This window comes from Herpailurus yagouaroundi, unplaced genomic scaffold, assembly GCF_014898765.1.
Source record: "Herpailurus yagouaroundi ecotype Mexico unplaced genomic scaffold, PumYag 67700, whole genome shotgun sequence".
Taxonomy (NCBI): Eukaryota; Metazoa; Chordata; class Mammalia; order Carnivora; family Felidae; genus Herpailurus; species Herpailurus yagouaroundi.
Genome location: NW_024420499.1, coordinates 5,462,128 through 5,468,155, shown reverse-complemented (window position 1 = coordinate 5,468,155; position 6,028 = coordinate 5,462,128). Strand labels below are relative to the sequence as shown.

The 6,028-nt window shown below is 37.5% G+C and overlaps 1 protein-coding gene across 3 annotated transcripts in view; it reads right to left on the bottom strand.

Moving 5' to 3' along the window:
- GUCY2F (guanylate cyclase 2F, retinal) overlaps positions 1–6,028 on the bottom strand; it is a 112,016-nt gene that overhangs the window by 52,383 nt on the left and 53,605 nt on the right. The gene's annotated exons all lie outside the window — the stretch shown is intronic.

Genomic DNA, 6,028 nt, shown 5'->3' with positions numbered 1-6,028 from the left:
GCCCACTAGGGTGGCTACTATTAAAAAAAAAGCAAAAAAAAAAAAAACAGAAAATAACAAGCATTGGCAAGGCAATGGAGAAATTGGAAGCCTTGTGTACTATTGATAGGATTGTAACTAAATGGTGCAACCACTATGGAAAATTGTATGAAGATTCCTCAAAAATTTAAAAATAGAGCTGCTATATGAATCAGTAATCCTACTTCTGGGTATATATCCAAAGAATTGAAAGCAGGGTGTCAGAGAGATATTTGCACACCCATATTCAGAGCAGCACTATTCACAGTAGCCAAGAAGGGGAGCCAACCAAAGTGTCCACCAAGAAATGAGTGAATAACATACAATGGTGTATTATTCAGCCCTAAGAAGGAAGGAAATCCAGTCACATATTACCACAAGGATGAATCTCGAAGACATTATGCTGCATGGAATAAACCAGTCACAAAAAGACAAATGCTATGTGATATCCTATTATATAAGGTTTCTAGAGTAGTCAGAGTCACAGAAACAGAAAACAGAATGGTGGTCAGCAGGATTTGGGGGGAGGGGAAAAAGAGAGTTGTTGCTTAATGGGTACAGAGTTTCAGATTTGCAAGATTAAAAAGTTCTGGAGATCTATTTCACAACCATGTGAAAATATACTTAACAGGCCTGAACTGTGTATTTAAAAATAGTTAAGGAGGCAGTTGTAATGAGCACTGGGTGTTTTATGTAAGTGATGAATCACTAAATTCTATACCTGAAACTGAAACTAAAGTTGATTCATCATAAAAAAAGGTAAAATGGTAATTTTGCGTTTTTTCACAATTAAAAAGAGTATAGTTGCCTTATACATTGCACCAAAAAAACTAGAAAGTAGCCAAATGTTCATCAACAGGAGAATGATAAACTGTGATACATTTATAAAATGAAATACTACTCAGCAATTTTAGAAAATGAACTACTATTACCTTCAAAAACATGAATTAATCTTTTTTTTTTTAATTTTTTTTCAACATTTATTTATTTTTGGGACAGAGACAGAGCATGAACGGGGGAGGGGCAGAGAGAGAGAGGGAGACACAGAATCAGAAACAGGCTCCAGGCTCTGAGCCATCAGCCATCAGCCCAGAGCCTGACGCGGGGCTCGAACTCCCGGACCGCGAGATCATGACCTGGTTGAAGTCGGACGCTTAACCGACTGCGCCACCCAGGCGCCCCAAAAACATGAATTAATCTTAAAAGCCACTATGTTGAGAGAGAAAAACCAGGCACATAATAGTACGTGCTGTATTATCCTATTTATATGAAATCAAAGAACAGAAAAAAATACTAATTTATGATGATAGAAATCAGAAAAGTGGTTGCCTTTTCTGACAACCACTAGGTTGAGTAGGGGTAGGAGCAATGACTGACAAGGGAAACAAGGAAACTTTCTAGGATGATGGACACTCTACATTTTGTTTTGGGGAGTGGTTGCACAGATATATGCAACTGTCAAAATTCATTGAGTAGAACATCTAATTAAACCTGAATAAAAAATATATTTTAAAAACACAATGATACTATGTGAAATGAGCTGGCCACAAAAAGACAAAGGCTGTATGATTCCACTTACATGAGATAGCTAAATTCACAGAGACAGAAAATAGAATAGTGGTTAAAAGGAGTTACAAGGAGGGAGTGGGTAAGGGGAGTTGTTTAATGGATACAGAGTTTCAGATTTGTGAGGTGAAAAAGTTGTGATAATCTGTTGCAAAGTAACGTAAACATACTTAACACTACTGAACTATATACTTAGAAATGGTACACTGTGTTATGTTTTTATCATAATTAAAAATAAATATTAAAAAACAAAACAATGAGGGGACACCTGACTGGCTCAGTTGGTAGAACATGTTGACTCTTGATCTCAGGGTCATGAGCTTATAGCCCTACCTTCCGCATAGAGATTACTTAATAAAATAAAATTTAAAAAACAACATTGAGATACCCCTATAAATCCAGTAGAATGGCTAAAACTATGAAGACTGACAGTAACAAATATTGCTGATGATGTAGAGCAAAGGGAACTCTTACAACTTGCATGCAGGAAATCAAAATGGGAAAAGGTTTGATAGTGTCTTATAAACTTAACTGTACACTATACGTTAACATAGAAATTCCACTCCTAGGTGTTTAACCAAGAGAAATTAAAATGTGTCCATAAAAAGACTTGTAAAAGAAAAGAGAGATGTGTGTAAAGCATATTTATAGCAGCTACATTCACAATAGTCAGAATTGGAATCTGCCAAAATGCCCACCAATAGGAAAATGCATAATTAAATTGTGCTATAATCATACAATTGAATACTACTCATCAATGAGAGGAACAAGCTATTTATACACACACAATAACGCTGATTAATATCAGTTGGTATGTTGTATGATACTACTTCTATGAGGTTACAGAATAAGCAAAATTAATGTAAGATAGGAAAAATACCTGGAACACTGGGTCCCTCTTTGGGGGGGGGGGTGGCACAAATTTACTGAAGAACACAAAGGAAATTTCTAGAGAAAAAAGAAATGTTTTTAAACTTTTTTTAAGTTTTATTTATTCATTTTTTAGAGAGAGACAGAGAGAGATTACTAAGTAGCCAGGGTATTAGATGGTACAGAGAATATGCCAATGGGGAAGAACATGAGCCTGGGAGACATGGCCTGATTTTTCTACATATACTTCTGCAGAAATCAGGGCCCTAAAAGGTGTTGAAAGTCATCAGTCCTTTGGCCTTCTGACTCCAGCTGTTTGTCTTTCAAGAACATCTGTCTCATTGTACACGACTCTTTTCTATAGCTGGCTCCCCAAGATCTGCTTTCAAGTCTGGTTCCTGGTACCCAGTCCCAAAATTTTAAGACCATGAAGGCACATAAGTAGTCAAGGCAGTGTTGGATGCATAGTGATAGCACAGTCAGATATGCCTCCTGCCCCATAGAAGCACTAGAAAGGAATTAGGGCCTCTCACATGGTAAATTCTGGAAAACTGTGGCCTTCTCCCTAGAACTGAGTTGCTATCTGTACCTGACATGGCCACACAAGTCAGTAAGGGCACACATAAAAAGACGTCATGAGAATAATAGGAACCAGTTTTCTCATTATTAAAGAACAGAGTTACAATATGGAAAGGGGAAAGGACAAAATAAACTCTGTGGCATTCAATAATAATTAGAAGTATAAATATGAACTCATGGTTTTAGATAAAGGATACATAGAAAGGAATACAATTAAAACCCATACATGCACACTGATATAAATATATGAATAAATAAATAAATGGTAGAGAAGGTAAGGCTCTTTCTTACAATACAATACCAACCAATAAACATAAAAAGAACATAGGAAACTAGTGGGCAAAAGTTTGAAGAAAAACAAGATATTTACACAAACTTAAAGTATCTGTTTACAGATTATGTATGAATTACAGTGGGGAAAAAACCCAGTAACTCTATAGTGGAGAAATCTAGTAGATTTTGAAACCACCTAAACTAAGTAATCAAAATTAACATCACCAATAATGGGACAACTGATATTGTGTGCCTCCTAATAAAAAGCACTTTGAAAAGGACAATGCATCACTTCTGTAGTCTTCTGGTTGAAGATGCATAACCTAAATCAAACCATGAGGAACACGGGATAAACCCAAATTGAGGGACCACCTATCAAATAACTGACCTGAAGTCTTCAAAAATATCAAGGTGAAGGGGCACCTGGGTGGCTCAGTAGGGTAAGCATCCAACTTTGGCTCAGGTCATCATCTCACAGTTTAAGAGGTTGAGCCCTGCAATGGGTGAGCTTGAGCCCCATTATGGGCTCTGTACTCTCTCTCTCTCCCTCTGTCTCTGAACCTCGTGGGATTCTCTCTGTCTCCCTTTCTCTCTCCCCTTCAGTCACTTGTGTGCTCTCTCTCAAAAATAAATAAAATGAAATAAATAATAAATATATATATATATATATTTTTTTTTTTTAAATAAAAAATATCAGGAGCCTGGGTTGCTCAGTCGGTTGAGCATCTGACTTTGGCCCAGGTCATGATCTCACGATCTGTGAGTTCGAGCCCCACATTGGGCTCTGTGCTGACAGCTCAGAGCCTGGAGCCTGCTTCAGATTCTGTGTCTCCCTCGCTCTTGGCCCCTCCCCCACTAATGCTTTGTCTCTCTCTCTCTCTCTGTCAAAAATAAACATTAAAAAAAATTTAATAAAAATAGAATAAAAAATATCAAGGTGTAGACAAAAACAGAGAAAGGCTGAGAAACTGTTCCAGATAAAAGGCAACTAAAGAGGCATGACGACTAACCACAATATGTGAACCTGGATTGGAAACTGGTCTGGGAAAAATTAGCTATAATGTATTTATGACCATTGATAAAATTAAAATATGGATACTAGTTACATAACATTATTGTATCAATATTCAATTTTCTAATTTTAATAATTATACCATAGTTATGTACAAGAATGCCTTTTTTAAGGAAATACACACTGATATATTTACAAGCAGAAGGGCAGATGTCTACACCTTACTCTCAAATGATTCAGAAAAAATAATACATAAATTTATAAGTAGAGAATGAAAAACAATTAGGCAAAATGTAAACACTTGCTTAATCTGGATAGGGTATACAGGAATTCCTTTAATTATTCTTGCACCTTTTCTGTAGATTTGAAATTATATCAAAAGTAAAAATTACCCAAAAATCACAGACACACTGTACCTTGGGCCAATACCTATTGTTTTCTTTCCATACTTCTAGTTAATCAGCTCCCCCAAGTTTGGCCCTGTTTGGCTCCAGACTTTGAATGTAGCTATTTAGCATCCTGGATCATCAAATGAGTGTGGAATTTCCTATTCTAGCCTGACTTTTGTCCCCCTTCTAGATTTATCTCTCATTATTTTACCTTCAGCTCCAGACATCAAAACCACATGTAAGAGAAATACCAAACCATAACATCTCATCTGACCCCTGGGGTTCATTCCATCTACCATGGGCCACGTATCTTCTATTTCCCCATTTTCTTTGTTTTTTCACTTGTACAGTATTCTGGATGTGTATCATTCATACCTCTTGGATTGATTTGAACTTGCCTGCTTCATAAATGTGAAGAAATCTATCATTACTTTCTAAAACTCCCACTCTCATGAGTCGGAAGGAACCAGAAACAGTCTCTGTAAATCTTTATGGACTCACAGTTCAAGGAGGTGCCAAGATTTTAAATGGTTTGGGAAGAGCTGGGGTGCCTGGGTGGCTCAGTTGGTTGAGCATTGGACTCTTGATTTTGGCTCAGATCATGATCCCAGGGTCATGAGATCAAGCCCCAAGTTGAGCTCCATGCTGAGTACAGAGCCTGCTTCAGATTCTCTCTCTTTCTGTCTCTCTCTTTCCCTCCTCCTCCTCTCTCTCTCTCTCTCTCTCTCTCTCTCTCAAATAAATTTTTAAAAAATGTTTGGGAGGAATCATCATCACCCCTGATGTAGCTACACACTGCTTCCTTAAACAAACCATCTAAGGACTCTTTAAACATAATTAGTGGGACTGGGGAAATCATTTTTCTTATGCAAGAAATAATCACAAAATGACTTTTCCAGGCCTGGCAACTGAAGATTTTTTTTTTTTTTAATTTTTTTTTTTTTCAACGTTTATTTATTTTTGGGACAGAGCGAGACAGAGCATGAACGGGGGAGGGTCAGAGACAGAGGGAGACACAGAATCGGAAACAGGCTCCAGGCTCTGAGCCATCAGGCCAGAGCCTGACGCGGGGCTCGAACTCACGGACCGCGAGATCGTGACCTGGCTGAAGTCGGACGCTTAACCGACTGCGCCACCCAGGCGCCCCATGGCAACTGAAGATTTTGAATAATTGTGGGTTGTCTACTTAATCATAATAGCTACTATCTTACAAAGAAGCTATATGTCAGGAAATGTGCAAGATTCTTTATGTGTATTCTCCCTTTTAATCCTCACGCCAACCCTTGGGAAGTAAACATTAATATATATATATATATATATA